The 17,709-nt window shown below is 42.3% G+C and overlaps 1 protein-coding gene across 5 annotated transcripts in view; it reads left to right on the plus strand.

Annotated features, from left to right (window-relative positions):
• LOC119651183 (aryl hydrocarbon receptor nuclear translocator homolog) overlaps positions 1 to 17,709 on the plus strand; it is a 209,787-nt gene that overhangs the window by 102,788 nt on the left and 89,290 nt on the right. The gene's annotated exons all lie outside the window — the stretch shown is intronic.

Consider the following 17,709-nt stretch of genomic DNA (forward strand, 5'->3'; position numbering starts at 1 on the left):
AGCCCTCGATATAATTGAATTTTGCGACACTTACACGGTTTCAGGTATTGCCTCACAATCATCGATAGGTTTACGCGGTAGCCTGAAACGATACCTGTGAAAGAGAAGGATATGCAAAAATTAATCTTGTGCTGCCCTCTGTCGAGGATGGATTCTACGCTTCGGTATTGCGGCAATCATAATTACCGACCAGGGAATGCCGTTCAATTCCTCTCTTTTCTTGGAGTAAGGCATCAAACGTCACCGGAAAGTCGTGTACCATTAACAAGCCTTGCCACTCATCCCACTTGACCTCTGGAGAGCATGCAAGGCTCGCTGAGCTGAGAACCTGAGACCCCACATTAATCCTCCACTCGACATTAGGTCGAGCTTTAGCACCTCCGAGTTGTTGTGTCTGCTTAAAAATGCAGTGCGCAAGCTGAAAACGTGGCCAGCATATCCAGCGTATCAAGGACCCACACTAAATTCTCGAGCGAAGGACCCATCATTTCAGCTTCAACGGCAGAGATGCCTTCAAGGAAATCTCTCTGGCCCGGCTAAAGTTTTCTTTCCCGGAAGAGAACAGCAGCCCTGCTGAGGGAGCCATACGCCTGGTTCTTTCCCGAAACCCCGTTGGTTTCAGCTGGGCGTGGAGTTTTGCCGCCAAATGACATAATTTTTCACATTTGGCAAAAGGAGCGCCCCCGGTTCATTGAACTTGAACACACGACTTCGCTCCACTCGGCGATTTCGTTTCTTATCGTCGCCTGGTAACCGTAAGCAAGGAATCTTGTAACAATTGAAAACCGCATATCTGCAGGTTGAATGTGTTCATACTATCGTCGAGGTCTGAAGGGCAAATTAAATAACAGTCGCCACGGAAACTGTCTATGCAAACTCGTTACGAAAGCGTGCGTGTTTGCTGGAGGTTACGTTTCGACTTTCTCGATTCCTCTTTTTCGACTCGATCATCGCGCCTCTGGCGGATAACTCCGAACTCCTATATCACTCCCTCCGCAGTGATGGCGTCCATCACGATGTTTTAACATACCATGACGCCCACGATGCGAAGGGGGATATACCCGGAAGTTAGGCTGGTGTGACTTAATAGGAGGCGACATATCACGTGAGCGTATGTCGAGTGCTAGCGGTGACCGGCGACGCAGGGTTATGGACAACATATCCGCTGCTGAAGAAAATGTTACGCGCTGTTTAGCTGGTGCACGATGCCTTGCTCGACACGGGTAAGCTGGCGTGTTTTGTTGCTGCAAAGGCAGCTGCGCGCGAGAAGTGGCGGGTAACGCAACCGAATCCTGGTCTGGTGAAAAGCTGGGTCGAGGTTCCGATGTCGAAACATAAGTTTCAGCTAAACCCACTGGTTGAATCGCCGAAAATGACTCACAAGGTGACGTGGATGGGGCAACCTCTGCAGCCGGGAGAAACGCTGGTTTTAATCGCTCGGTTGAGACGTTGACCGCGGGGGTTACCCTTTCGAGAATGTGGTGCGGATCGGTGTAAGGCTGGGTCAACGATTTCCTCACCGCGTCTACTCGCACAAAACCGACTCAAGCCTTTGTATAGGAAAGGCGTTCTGTTGTTACGTTGAACGATTGAATGTAGACGCATTTCTCGCATGTGCTCTCGCAGCTTGTTGAGGAAATCACACTGGTTGACGTTGTCGTTACCGTCGACGAACCATTCGCCAGCTCTGCAGGCGATGCACCGAGGTCTTCCTTGATACTATTTCAAAGACCGGTTAATAACGTCGGCAGCAACTGGATCCAATCGGCTTTATCTTCGTAGCACATTATAGATGCTTTTAACGACCGATGTCACCGCACAATTGCTCCGTTGGACGTTGGATGGTACGGGGTGGTGCGAGTTCGTTTACAACCGGCCAATTTCGCCAGTGCCTTGCACAAAATGGGTTCGAACTGTGCGCCTTGATCCGTGGTAACAACTGCTGGTGCGCCGTAATGAGATACCCACATTGCATAGAACGCGTTAACTACCGACTCTGCCAACTGGTCCTTAAAGGGGCAGACCTCGGGCCAACGTGAAAACCTGTCCCGTATGGTGAGGCAGAATCGGAAACAGCCCGACGGCGCAAATGATCCGATGATGTCAATATGCACCTGCTGGAAACGCTGGTCTGGCATCGCAAAAGGTTGGATGACGTTTTGGGTATGCCTCGCGACCTTAGAATGCTGGCACTGCAAGCATTCGCCTGACCATTGCCGAATGTCGCTACGCATTCTAGGCCAGACGAATTTCATATTGCTCGAAAACCCGGCTCCACATACTCCTAGGAACGACGGGCCTAGGCGTTGACAGGGAAATGTCACACCAAATAATTGAACCTTGGATAGGAATAGCTGTCAGATCCAAAGACGCTGTGCCATTGCCCACCAATTGCTGCAACTCCGAATCGCGGGAGGGCTCGTCCGGTCTTGGGGGTCGAAATCTGTTGCCATGTAAACCTCTTCCACACGAGATAGGTCGTCTGCAACAATGTTACTGTGTCCCTGCGATATGTAAGCAAGGTGGCGAAAACTGAGCACCCTCGAGTAAATGCTGAAAATGACGTATGCTAGTGTATCTTGCGAGGAGTGTGCGGTCGTACGTGCCGTAGTTCCGCTCGGCCTTTGACAACTATCGCTGGAAATAAGCAAGCGGCAACCATTGACCCGCCTGCTTCTGCTCGAGGACAGCTCCGATGGCTCCATATCAACCAAATCACTGCTAGTAAATTAGAGGGTAAAAATCTAGCCCCACTAATTACTAAAAGCCAAAAATAAATGTTTGAAGATACAAACGTATAACTGACTATCGACCTCTTTAAGAGCCTCCAAGAAATCCTCAAGTCGAACGAATAACGCAGTTGGAAGTTGGCTGCGCGCTATATGTTAATTTTCGTACTAGACCATGAAAATTCGCTTGAGCTCCGAATAATTCTGCACCAATGCAACTAATTACTACAATTCCAGTGAAGAATTCGTATCATATCCGCCCAACGGCTAGTCTGATATTAAATTCGTTATCTGGAAAGTGGAATATGCGATTGAATGCGATAATCATCGTGTCTGCGCGCTTGCTTGACCATGTAAACCTCTCCAACCATCTTCATTACCATCTTAGCTGTTACCGTTAGTTGCTTTCAATTCAATGATTTGCAAAGTTCTTATTTTTAGATTTTTCTTCTTCACTTTAGTTATTTAGTGAGTCAATTTCTACACTTATTCCTCGGCATCTAAGATATCATTTCTTTTGTCTTGGCCGTGGTTGGTGTTTGGGCCGACAAACGGCAAAACCGTCCGTCATGCCACACAGTCTGCTGAGATGTTTTTTTTTGGGCCGTAGTAGGCTATGTAGGGAATGAACAATGTTCTTGCTTCCTTTTTTGCATAGGAGGATTACCTTCACCATCATCATCGTCATGGACGTCGCAGTCTCAATGCTTCTTCCGAAAGACCTATTTTCTTTCATCATATTTTTTCTTGTTCGGTATTGTTTTCATCTTCATTTTTCAAAAGATCTTTTTTTTTCAATATCGAGTTTATTTCTTCCGTTTTATGATCTTTTCACGTAGATGGAGATCAGATCTGAATGGAATGAAAGGAAGGGAAAAAAAATACATCAACAAGCTGTCGGCAGATCTGTAACGAGATCAACTTGGTTTGTGGTTAAATTCCCACGGTTAATAAAAGATATATTCGTGGGGCTTGTTCGCTAGTTCCTCAGTTCAGTCCATGGTTCTACTTATCTCAGTTCTATATGGGCTTGTTCGGTTAAGGGCATCCATTACGAACCAGGTTTGATGTAGGAATTTCAGATTTTACTGGAGCCTCGGCAAAGCTTCCTTCCAGCATGATAGCGTTCTGATGTGCGCTATCCAAGCTGATCAGAGTCAGGGCTATCTTTTCTACCTTTCAAGATCAATTCATTTTAATCAGAATAATCGATCACAATTCAAAAGAGGGAAATTTGGTTATCAATCAAAGACGCTATGAGACTCGCCTTGAACGCTTTATCCAAGCAAATCGGAATGAGAAAAAACCAGAGTTATTGACAGTTTCATAGAAGAATTCGTTGAACTTTAACCAAAACTGAAATCTATTTGACCTTTAGTCGCTTCTTCGATAGTCATCATAATCTTGGGCTCAACAGTTGAAGTACAAAAAGAAGCCAGAAAAGACCCGAGGGAAAAAGTAAAACGCATAGCGAACACAAGATATTTTGCTGCTACACACAAACCACAGAGAAGTGACGACCATCGAGTCGGAGATCTCTTTAACATCCCCATCTTTTATGATCTTGGTTGCTGCTATGATATAATATCTTTTATAAGACCGATAGATATTTCACGGAGCTCATGGAACTAATTTGTGAATCTGCGGATTTTATAGATTTATACGGCGCTGATAGCATTTAGATAAATTTTATGCTGGAGGAAGAAGTGGTACGAGAAAACAGTGCATAGGAAAGAAAGGAAGAAAGGTACATTGCAAGGACTCTTATCCTTTGCTAAATGGATTTCACCAGATCTCTCACACGGGGCCCAGAAATAGGAAGCAAATGATCTCTGAATTGTGGCAAATAGTCTGCTGTCTAATGATATTGAAACTGAAGCACAATCTTATAGAGAATTACAATAGCAGATCACAATGACACAATAGGAAAAAGGCAATAGCAATATGGAAAATTGACTGTGGGGATGGCCGTGTAATGATCTTAAGTGGGTAGGATGGTCAGAGCGATCATCCTAAATGGCCGACAACGACCTAGAGGGCAGAGCTATCCCACAAACCGAAAAAAAATTGGCGAAGTTGACCGTGAAGGCCCGTCCGCAACGATTGAAGCTCCATCAAAGTGCTCGGTCGACACGTTCTTGATGCCTCTGTGCTAGCTAGGCTCGGGAATGTGGGGGGCTTCCTTTGAGCCTTTTGATCCGTTACGCTTCATTACTACAAAATCAACGTGTCTATTCCAAGGCGTAAGTCCGCACCAGATTCCAAAATAGACATTGCAAGGGAATTCGCGGCGGCCTAACGAATAACAACTAGAACGCGAGCTAAAATTGAAAAATAAAAAAAACAAGTCGGGAAACCGGAAGCTGGACGCTTCAGGTACGAAAGGTTTTGTGTATTTCTCTTATAAAGAGATTTGGGTGTGCATTTGTCCCATTAGCATGTAGCACGTAAAATATGCATATATTATGTGAAAATAGCCACTTTCAAGTGATATTGACATTCATAGTCTCGAATTTGCAGAGAAGCGACAGCTTTGACCTAGCATTATTTTGTTAGTAATAGTGCGATTTTCACCAAATTTGGCAGGATCATGCCCTATGCTGTAGCCTATATTGTTGCAAAATTTTGTGATTGTAGGGTGAACTTAAGAGGGGTTTTCCTGTCAATTACTAAAAATTATAGTAATGTACTGTTATTAACTTTATTTGAACAGGTATCGGTATGGAGGGTATTTCGGAGCCTAGGCACCATATAGTGACAGCCCCATAATTTTTTTCAGATTTTTCGGTTGGGTAGTTTCTGAGAATGGGTTCGTTAAAAAAATGACCACTCTCAACCCCCCGCACCTCCCACCTTTTCAACAAATGTCAAAACTAAGACTGGCTTCGAAAAGTGCTAATGGAGACCTTTAATTTGATATGATGACTATATTTGATGAAAAAAAAATTTACACCCTCCCTTTGCATGTATGGGGACCCCCCCTTAAATTCGACGTAAAAAGATGTAACTCACTATATGCGTGAGCGTTCACAGTTCCCACCTTTCTACCAAATTTAGTGCCAATCGCTACAACCGTCTCCGAGAAAAATGCGTGTGACGGACAGACAGACAGTAAACCGATTTTAATAAGGTTTTGTTTTACAAACAAAACCTTAAAAAAATGGCTCGACCGCGCGCGTGGAGCCGTAAGTCTCCGGACCCGAGTGCCGCGTGCAAACAGGGGAAGATCCACGACGGATCACAGTCCCGATTATTGCCTCTTCCGCCTCAGATCTTGAATGAGGCCCCACCCTTCCTTGACATCTCCAGGTTAGTTTGTCTTTTTTTTTTGGTGGATGTCCCTTAACAGGTTCTGCGGGAACAAGGAGGAAAAGAGAAAATCACTTAAGGAGGTCATCCCGTGTGTCGGATTTGCGGAATCGAATTTTTTTTTTATGGCATCAATTGTATCTAGATATAGTATAGAATATATGGGTAAAGTGATTTTTTGATATTCGGAGTCATTCGGAAATTATAGTGTTAAACACGTGATAAGTTACATGCCAGATTTAAGTCGATCGCCGTAATAAAGCTCGTATTTATCGGCCCGAATGACGTTCGAATGACTTCGTCAAAAGGACAAGAATTGAAGCTAAGGCCGTACATGTGTTTCTTCAAGAAACCTAAGGTTTATGAACTAGGTATAGCAGATTAACGGTCAGTTAAGGTTTTATGGCTAAAAATCGCATTCTACTTTTTAAATGCGTTTTTCTCGAAATCGCATGTTGAAAATCAGCTGCTACCATAGCCCAAAATCTATCCAACGAAATTCTTTCAAATTTTCACGACTTATTCAGAACATATTTCTACGGTTCGCAAACTAGGATAATTGCGATTCATTTAGTAGTTTTTTTTTTCATTGAAGAAGCCGTAAAAAAACGCCAAAATTCAAAGAAAAAGTTTACCAAGGCACCAAAAATTTAGTTTTTAATGTTTTTTATTAATCCTAGTTTGCGGATTGTAGTTAAGTCTGTACATTAAAATGCCGTTTACTATTTTTCTCTAAGTTGATCGTAGCGCCCTCTAGCGTGGCAGCAGAAAAACACCTTTTTTTTGGAAGATGGGTTTATAAATTGCTCTGTATTTCAATAACGAACTATGTGATCGGGCTGAAAAAATTACTATGCACGCTCAAGATATTAATAAATCAATGGTGAAAAATTCGTATTTGTATTTTTCTCCAGTTCTTCACAAAAAAATTTCTAAGAAAAGCCAAAAAAACGGCCTTCACACGGGATGACCCCTTAAGACTTAGTTAGAATTCATAATATAATTATTCAAAAAATATTCCAATATATAAAAAAAATAATCAAATCAATGTATATAAAAAAAAAATTCAAAAATCAGAAAAAAAAATTAAAACAAAAATTAAATCAAATTAACAATCAACAAAAAAAGAAGAAATTAAAAAAAAAACTTTAGACTTACTGTTGCAAATAAACACTCCGAGCTCGGCGTGGTAGCTGCTTCTGTGGTGGGAAAAAATTAAGCACATTAGGAATTCCTAAACAAAATTACAATTATTTATATATATCTCTTTTCTTTGTTTTCTATAATAATAAGAAAACTTTTCTGGGTTCGGTGACTTCACTGCTGTACGCGAGGATTTTCCCGATCGGGCTGCTAAAACACACTACCGAATCCGGCTAGATGGATGGTTTGTCGCGGGCAAGCCTCCCCGAAAAGCTCACATCAATTGCAGCCGCCTCCTCGCCCTTCTTCCGCTGCTTTCCGCTGCAACGATTTATTTCCACAACTTCCCACCATCAATAACAATTCAAACCACAACGCGGCTAGTTTTCGAGGCAGTCCTGGAGGTTTGTCTTGTTTGGAACAGAGACAACAAGGGGTTCGCGCCGTTCACGTCCTTTCAAAATCTCCTTTTAATTTTTTTACCAAACCACTTCCTCGTCCCGAATTCGATTCTTTTTTTCAATAATTATTCAATCGAAATCTTGAAATATATCTATTTTGGGGAAAAGTAAATCACTCACAACCGTTCAATTCACTGTTCTCACTCTCCAGCCTCTCACCTCTCCTCAACCCAGCATCGCTTCGCCTCCCGCTACATTGCCTTGAATTCTGTCAGTTCATGTTGCGGCAACATGTAAATGCGGCAAATCATTCGCCTCTGTCAAGATTAATTCGCCCAAATGCATTCAATAATTTACAATCTGCGGCGAACATTAGGGTAATTGCACATTATGAAATGCATTATTTAAGCAAATTAATTAAGAAAGAGCCGAATGAGATTCCGTTCCCGTCGCGAAGCCGCGGTCACTACAACCTACACTCTCACGAAAAGCAGAGAACAGGAGACACATTCCATATACAGCATTTTCTATGATTGAAAAATGAGTTTAGCCAGAGATTATCTGATCTACAAAATATGTCAAATGACGGTTAAGAACCAAAACACTTTTACTTTACTAAACAAATTTTTACTAATTTACAAATATGCATATTTCGGCGACTACTTGTCGCATTCCTCAGTGCTTATATTTGGATGAAGAAATAAATCCAATCTCCTTTTATTTATACTTACTCTCCTTGGTATCGTTGAGGTAATTAAAACCAAATTTACTCTCTCCTCCTGGTCATTAGTCTCGTCGATGAAACGGATATTATAGTTTTGTCCAAGAGTGCGCCTCCTGATAAATTTGAAGAGCGAGGAGTAACCGTTGCCTTGGTCCTCGTTGTGAAGTTCATCCTTCAGTGTTTTATAAATTTGTATATTTTGGGTCGCGTCAAATTTTCTCATATGGCTTATGTAATGCACCAACCTTACGTTCTCCATGGAAACTGTATTTATTTAGGACAATATGCTCGGCTACCTTTGATCCGACAATTATGCTTCGTTTAAGTGTTCCCTAAAACGTATTTCCATGCTCCTTTTGGTTTGTCCCATGTATCGTCATCATCAACAACGGCGCAACAACCGGTATCCAGTCTAGGCCTGCCTTAGTAAGGAACTGCAGACATCTCGATTTTGCACCGAAATCCACCAATTCGATGTTCCTGAAACCTGTCTGGCGTCCTGACGTACGCCATCGCTCCATCTCAGACCCCCCTACATGAGGGTGGACGATTCCGTAGCGTACATAACGACGAAATCTATGAGCGATACCATGACCGTCAGGTTGTGGATAAAATCCGGCTCAATAGGTTACGATGGGCGGGTCACTTAATCCGTATGGATGAGGATGATCCAGCCCGGAAAGTCGATAGGGGCAATATCTATGGTAGAAAACGAAGACGAGGCCGACCCTGCCTGAAATGGAGCGATGGCGTAGGTCAGGACGCCAGACAGCTTTTAGGAATATCGAATTGGTGGACCTAGGCGCAAAACTGGGATGTTTAGAGTTCCTTTTTGGAACAGGCCTAGACCGGATACCGGTTGTTGGACCGTTGATAATTATAAAAATGAAGGATCTGCGTGTTGGACGATATTATCAAGTTTCGTCTTCTCGCACGTGATTCCATTGCCCGTTAACGCCGATTTTCTCCTCGAAGGCATGCTCTACCTGTGAAGAGTTCTGGCCGATAAATGTTGTATCGTGCTGGGCATTCTTTACCTCATCTAGTTTTCCTCCAAGCTTGCTGCAACTCTGCTGCGAGGGGGTTGTTCCTACCTCCTGGAGTGTCATTATCACCAGTTGACGGCAAATAAAGTCCGGAGGACCTGACGAGACGGCTGATCGGGGATTCCACGGTCCGCAGGTTTGTCCAGACCAGCTGATAATAACGACTTGCTATGCAATTTTGTTTTAAAGTTGGAAAATCTGTACTGAGGCATTGACTGTGCTTAACCCGGCTTATGGTGGTGTTGCTATGAAATGCACCCTATTTTTCAAGTGGCATACACATTTTAAGGATAGTTGACAATCGATTGGAGACAATTGCAATCAACATGCTGGGGCGGGAAAATCAATGTTTGATCATTAAGGATGGTGGGACATTGGACCTTAGTAAAAGATTTTGACTAACAATTTGTGACACACCTGATGATAGACGATTAAAAAGCCAATCCCGTCCAGGTTTGTCAGAACAGGTGATGAATCATGAATGTACGCTTACGTCAATGAAGCAAAAGTTCAATTGTCCAATTCGCCAATTTAGAGCTAGACGTAATACATTGAAACTGCGAAAAGTCTAAGACTATCATCCGTCATAGGTGATTTTTTCATTGCGACAACACTACGGTCCACTTGGCCCTAAAAACTAACGAAACAGTCGATTATTGTTTTTCCGCCTTCCTCTCTTTGCTATCGGAACAGCAAGCAAGCTTCTTGTGACTTCTTATTTGTCAAACTGAAGAGAATCTCCACAAGTAGCCCTTTTCGAAAGTAGGTCGAATATGACGAAAGAGTTGAAAAACATTACAAAAGAAGCTTATCAGGACTGCCTTAATAAGTGAAGACACCTTTAGGGAGGAGAGCAGTTCGAGAGCGACTTTATGACTTTTCGTTACGTAATTTTCGACAGACCTAGAATATAATTGCTGATTTTAGTTCTTCTAAATTTTTTTTTTATTTGGTTGTCCTGTTCACTAAAAATTGATGTCTTAAAAATCAACCTTTGATTAAAACAGGTAAATATCTTTTTTGAGAATGATGGGGTCCTAAGTCCGCATCAACTTAAAGCTGGATCGGACCAAATGGGGAGCAATTCACTCCCACTTTCCTGATGCACGGACCCCTGCCTCACCTTGCAGCGTCTGACGATTTGCCTCTGCCCTGGTAAGAAACCGTAAAGCCGTCATCGCTTGACATTTTAGGTAAATATCGTTACAATCAACTTGAAGGTCTCAGCCACCAGCTAGTACATGGGTGTCACTAGAGTTCATCTGTACTCCTCGAAAAGGTACCCTTCCGATCTTGTATCATCTTCGCCATTTAGGCGATTATATACGTAGGTTTTGCGGTAAGTCTCGAGCTTAAGATTCTAAGTTTCTCAGTCCCCGGAATTCTAAAACTCTCAATTTCAGTTGAAAATAAATTCAAGATAGGAATCAATTCCTACATTTTAATTCTGATCTTTGAAATTCTGAAATTACAAAAAAAAACGTTGCTATTTCAGCGGCGGCCAGTAACCAACTCCTCGAGTTTGCTGACTTACCGGTTCACCTTCGATTAGCCACCAAATGTCTCGCTAATTTTTTGGTCCAGATCTTGAACCTAAAATTATTCATCAGCTGGAACAACAACAAAAACTATCGTAGCGGGCCATCCTGCCTCAAGCCGGCCTCATTACAAAAACAAAATTCCCATAGAATCCCCAGCATCATTTGCATTCCCATAACACTCCGCCTTAGTCACAAATAAACGTTTGAAATGCATTAGTAATATTTAGCAAGGGCAGGTCTTTAGAACAACAACAAAAATGCTAATGATCGCTTTCAGAATATAAGAAAATTAAATTTTTTCAAGTTAATAGTTTAAAATAAGTGAATGTCAGGTTCGGAAGTAGAGAATTGAAAGGAAGATGATGGAGGTGTTGAAGGAAGTTAAATAGGAGAAATAGGAAATAGGCTGCATAAAAGGAAATGAATATCTCGCCAGCTCGTCACAGCTCAAAGCGAAGAAAATGTCGAGCATGTTGCGAAGCCGCGAGGAATCCTGACTTCATTTTCTTGGTGACTCACAGTAAGCGACTGAGATGAAAATGAGCCTGTTTTAAAAGGAAAATCATATCTCGTTTATTAACAGTTGTTAACAGAATGGAAAGGGGGCTAGCAAATAAGTTTATCTCCGGCTGTTTTTGCGATGGTTTACCAAAAAACCCTTACCCTTTCTCAATCTAAATGAGCATCCTATTCCAGCTTCAATTCTTTAACTGTTCCCATGCAAAATAAAAAGCTTCCCTTAAAGTAGGAAAGGGTCCATTCAAAACGCGACACCTACTTTTAAAGTAAAAAAGGAAGCAAATACATGCCAAGAGGAAATATCCTCATAGAGAGAAAGAACGGATGAAAGCAAGAGGCAAAAGATTGTCTTTATAAAGAACTCAACTCATTTTCTTGTCGCAAGGAATTAATTCAAGAAGATATTTCCGATACTATCGAATTTTTAACACGTTCACAGCACCAGTAGCGGAGCAATATCGTCACACCTAAGCAAAGTGTCTTTCCTCCTTACGCTCTCACTCGGTCTCCACGCAATTTGATGGGAATTGAAAATTTGTTCCGGTTTTTCGTGGGAAAAATCATTATTATTATATACAGGAGATGCCAGGATTATACGGGTCTCTGTTGAGGCAAAAGATAAAAGATAGGATGGAAAAAAAGTACGGAATTATATGTATGTGTACATCTATTATATATTTTTTTTCTTTTCATCACCTCTTGAGGTGGTGATGCGTATTTAAAGATGTTTGGGGTTGATTAAATGGAAAGCGATTCTTCAGGAATTTGCAAATCGCTTTGGGAATTTAGTAAGGGTTGCAAGTTTTTATTTTATGAATGTCATGCTCTTCCTTTTTGGAATATGGAATCACTGCGAAACGTCCCCTCAATGAATGAAACGAGTCCTTGTCACCACAAATTATAATATATTCTAATCAATTTCAAAACCTATCAACCAACAGCTGTTGTGATTCAAGCCTGTATAAAGTCCTTGATATCGATGCCATACTACTATTACGGATCCATTCGATCACCCACTTCCTCCGAATCTAAATATAAAAGTGAATCTAATCGATATTTATAGAAAAATCGTAACAATGACTGGTATAGTAGCAGCACACGCTATATCTATACATAGTATACTATCTTTATATGCAGTGTATCTCGATCGTCCGCTTCGGTAGTCATTACAATAATTGAAATTCAATAGATATGTACGAGTATTTGTTTATTGCTCAGTCCTCCACACTATATTTGCCATTTTCTTCGCAAAAAGCCATAACATGACATAAATTTGTATTTAAAATTAAACATTTAATATAATCTTTTAGACGGATTTTAATTGCATTTTATATGCATTTCACATGTGCGATAATAAAGTGCATTTATTAATGTGTATGTATGCTGAAACGTGATCGATATGTAGTTATATGTATGTTTGTATGCGGCCATGCAAGCAGGCATGCCTATAGTTGAATAAAAAAATTATGTATAAATTTAACTAATTAGTAATTGTTAATATGGTTGCCTATGATGAGGGGATATTAGTGTATGGGGGGTGGTTGTGGAAGCAATAATACAATTAGAGGAGAATGATTCATACCAAGCGCGGAATTTAGTGACAGCATTTGCTTGAATTATTAGTTAAACGCCTTATGATTGATTAGTATGCAGTTTTCATCATGACATGATTTTATAAATTTCCATTTTATCTTTTTATAAATGTTACATTTGCATTAATTATAGAAATTGTTGAAAAGGACCTTTTAGTCGAATCGTTTAAAACTTATCCCAGAAGAATTTCACATCTGTCTCCTCAATTATTCGATAATAACTCTCTAGAGAGCCGAGAAAGTTACTATTATCTCTAGGTCGTCACGAGAAACATAGATTTCCCCACTGCCCTACGTTTTATGATTATAGGGCGGCTAGCCTGTCGGTTACTCTGGAAAAATAAGTTTCATTGTCTGGCCAACAATGCATTCGTGGTAGTTTCTTGAAGTAGGACCTATTCACTGCCACTTTTCCCCTCTCATTAACACATCTATCGGTAACTAGCCTGTCCGACGACTCAAATCATCGTTCAAAATTTTCCGAGGTCAAAGTATTATACAACGATGACATGGCGGACAACGATTTTTTCTAAGCGGCATTAGTGGGGATTACTTTCTATGTGGTGTTGCCATATAACAACACAGAGAGAACATTGGCTCGCAACTACCTCTGTTTCTTCTTTTTCTTCAGCCTTTGTCCCGCCCACAAGCGAAGTCGGCTCGCCATTTGGCTCTATCAAATGCCTGATCTGGATGCAATCAAAGACTCCTCTCTCAAAATTTTTCCGCGATTGGTACAACCCCATAACGATCGCGGATATCCTCATTTCGGATGTGATCAAAACGTGTCACGCCACTAGTCTAACGTAACATTCTCCATTACCGCAAGACGCCGTTCATTGTCTTTTATAATCGGCCAGCACTCAGAACCATAGAGGGTGACAGAACAGACGACAATGCGGTAAATTTTAGATTTGAGACGTTCGTTGATACGTCGATCACAAAGAACACCAATTGTGGAACGCCACTTCATCCAGGTTGCGTTAATGCGTGAAGTGCAGTTCTCCATGGGCTGATAGCGTTGACCCGAGGTATTTAAATCGCTCAGTTCTGGGCAGATCACTGCCGCTGACAGTGATTGTGCCTGTTCCAGGGGGATCGGTCATCAAAAATTCAGTTTTGTTTAGATTCAATCTGAGACCGTGTCATGCAACACGGCAATCATTCCATTTTTGGACAAGTTGTTCGAGATTACTTTTGCTATTATAGACCCTACAAATAAGTTCTGTCGGTTTTTTCTTTAAATTTGAAGCTTTATTGTGAAAAATTGGTTTTACATTTATTGTTCAAAGTATTGCCCATCGCTAGCCACAACTTTCTTCCATCTTTCAGACAATTCATAGATACCATCGCGCCAAAAATTGGCCTGCTTGGCCGCTATCCACTCATCGAGCCATTTTTTGAGTTCATCGTAATTGGAGAAGTGCTGGTCAGCCAAGCCATACTGCATCGACCGGAACAAATGGTAATCAGAAGGAGCAATGTCTGGAGAGTACAGCGGGTGGGGTAGGACCTCCCATTTCAACGTTTCTAGATATGTTTTAACGGGCTGTGCAACATGTGGACGAGCATTGTCATGTTGCAAAATAACTTTATCATGCCTTTGCTGGTATTGCGGCCGTTTTTTCTTGAGTTCGCGGCTCAAACGCATCATTTGACGTCGATACAGTTTGCCCGTGACCGTTTCGTTCGGTTTTAGCAGCTCATAGTATACCACACCCAGCTGGTCCCACCATATACACAGCATGATCTTCTCACCATGAATATTCGCTTTGGCCGTCGATGATGAGGCATGGCCGAGGTATCCCCACGTTTCCCGACGCTTGGGATCCACTTTTCATCGCCAGTAACTATTCGATGCAGAAAACCCTTCCTTTCTTGTCGTTGGAGCAGATGTTCGCACGTGAAAAAACGGCGTTCGACGTCTCTTGGCTTCAGTTCATACGGAACCCAACTTCCGACCTTTCGGATCATTCCCGTTGCTTCTAAACGGTTTGAAATGGCTTGCTGAGTGACTCCAAGTGTTTTTCCAAGTTCTTCTTGCGTTTGCGATGGATCTTGGTCGAGCAATGCCTCTAATTCTTCATCTTCAAAAATTGTTGGCAGTCCGGCACGCTCTTCGTCTTCCAAGTCAAAATTGCCACTTTTAAACCGTCCAAACCACCTCTGACACGTTCGTTCAGATAGAGCATGTTCACCATAAACTTCCACCAAAATGCGATGACTTTCGGTTGCTTGTTTCTTCATATTGAAATAATGAAGTAGAACTCCCCGCAAAAACACATTATTTGGTACAAAATTGGCCATTTTCGTTGATGAAAAAAGTATTGTTGTTTACACTTCAATTAAATAATTTATACTGACGTTTGTGCCTATTGACAGTAACTTTCCGATGAATGTTTGGAAATGTGGATCAATGGAATAAAAAACAAGCTACGCCATCTATTGTGAAAACCGACAGAACTTATTTGTAGGCCCAATAGATGCTAGGAAAATATCACCTATATGAAGCACTGCACTGAAACATTGCCCAGCTCTGGCTCGAGTCAGGCTGCGGACACTGGGTAAACCATTCTTTGGGGACCTCAGCGAGATTTCTAGCTGCAGGGTCGGAGAGCTGCTTTCCTTCGTGAATGCTACGGGCTGGTTCTGAAGATCCGAGCCGGCCGGACTCTGCTTCCCTGTTCCTATAACAACAGTCACGGTCTTAGGAGTTTGTGGCATCAAAACGGCGCACCAAAGCGCTAATTCGGCTCCTCGGAGCGGCCACTGATACCTACCTACCTACATGAAGCAGTATGTAGGGCGCTGGACGTTGGATATCCCGTGTGACGGTGTCCATAACAAGAACAAAGAGGAGTGGTGAGAGGGCGCTTCCTTGATGAGACACGTAAGGTTTTCATATACCCGCCATACTTCGATTTTTACTTTTCGGATCGTGGTAGAGCAATTGAACCCAGTGCAAGATTTCTTCTGGCACTAAGTGTTGTCGTAAAGCATACCAGATGAGTTCGTGTGGCACATGATCACAAGCTTTCTCTTGATCCAGAAATACAATGTAAAGAAGGCAATGCCTCTCACTGTGTTTCTCCATAAGTAACCGTGCAGCGTGTATTGCGTTAGTAGTTCCGCAGTTTTTGACAAATCCGACTTGATTCACAGTTATTTCAACGATTTCGTGAATACGGTTTGCAAAAATGCGTTCAAAAATCTTCATGGTGTGGGAAGGTAACCGGATGGGACGGTAATTTGAACATTCTGCTGGACTACCTTTCTTTTTCCATATTGGAACAGTGGTACTTTCTTGCCAGTCAGATGATGTTTTTCCTTTCTGAATAATCCGCTTAAAGAATTCACTCATGTCGGAGCACAGATGCGATGTCGTCAGGTTCTGTGGCTTTTCCCGATTTCATTCGTTTTATTGCCTCCTCGAGTTTAGTTGCGCTGACAGTTACGTCACCGGGCTTGACGTGAGTACCTGTCTCGTAGACTTAATCCCACGGTCTTCTCAAGACACGGATTGATTTTGTGACCACAATGGCCGCAGCAAGCTACGATGGTACCAGTCTATATACCAAGTGCATGGCTCAGTATTCATACTAGCGGATGCAAGACTTACCAAAATCTCTACCGAACTAAGGAGTACAGCACCCGTGTTGAAAGGCAACACCCCTCTGAAACCCGAAGGTTTCTGTTCGCTTGAACGCAACCATAACCCTCATGAAGCTACCACTAGGGGGCCAATCGCAAACAACCGAGCTGAACGCACATACATCAGGAGTTCACCTGAAGTATGAGAATTCAGGGACTATTCCAGTTTCCATTGTACCAGTATACCCCTGGTAAGGTTTTGTGATTATTGCCACTTTAGATGAATCCCCGTGCAGACTCTAGTCTGATCGCCCTAAGTAGGCCTTTGGAGCAGTCGCCTACTGTATCACGGCCAGCAAGCCAATGCGATACGTCTCCCGTTGCCACCACTATGAAGGTTCTCCTCGACCACTTGGTTTTAGTTCGGCCGACAGGGATGCCGCTCCGTCTTCCTCCCCGCCACCCCTGAGCACCATTTGCGCTGACTGGTGGCACTACTCCAAATGTCGGTAATGATTGTGGAAGTGGAGGATGAACAAATTTTTCAGTTGAAATCTGCTCGAAGTATTCTCGTCATCTACCTGTTGCGGCTCATTGTTATCATTAACTCAACAGAAGTGTTCGATATCTTGTGTACGTTCGTTACGACTTTTGGCAAGTCGATCCAGATCTCTCTCGCAATCTCGAGTGTCCAGCATATCGTACAGATTTTAGTAATGGTCCGCTCGGGTGACAGCGACTGCTTTCTTAGCTTCCCGGTTGGCCCAAATTTGCCAATTGGCCAATGTTTTATCGTCGAGAAATTCGTGATAGAGGTGTTTCTTTTCAGGGACCTTCATTTCAACATCGTCATTCCTATGCATTTTCTTGGTCGGCCTATCGCCAAGAGAGATCAGGTAGGATTTAAATCCTTCACCGTTTGGAGGCCGAAGAGAACTGTTGTCAAAAACGCTGGTCATGGGACGTCTGGATTGTACATGAGGGCCGCTTTCAATGTACGATGGAACCTTTTCACCAATCGAATCGTCGATTATTGTGAGACAATATTGATACTTCTGCGCTAACGGTAGCTTTATAAGGTCTATGCGTGAATTTTGGCGTTTAGCTCGATATT

Source organism: Hermetia illucens, chromosome 3 (genome assembly GCF_905115235.1).
Source record: "Hermetia illucens chromosome 3, iHerIll2.2.curated.20191125, whole genome shotgun sequence".
Taxonomy (NCBI): Eukaryota; Metazoa; Arthropoda; class Insecta; order Diptera; family Stratiomyidae; genus Hermetia; species Hermetia illucens.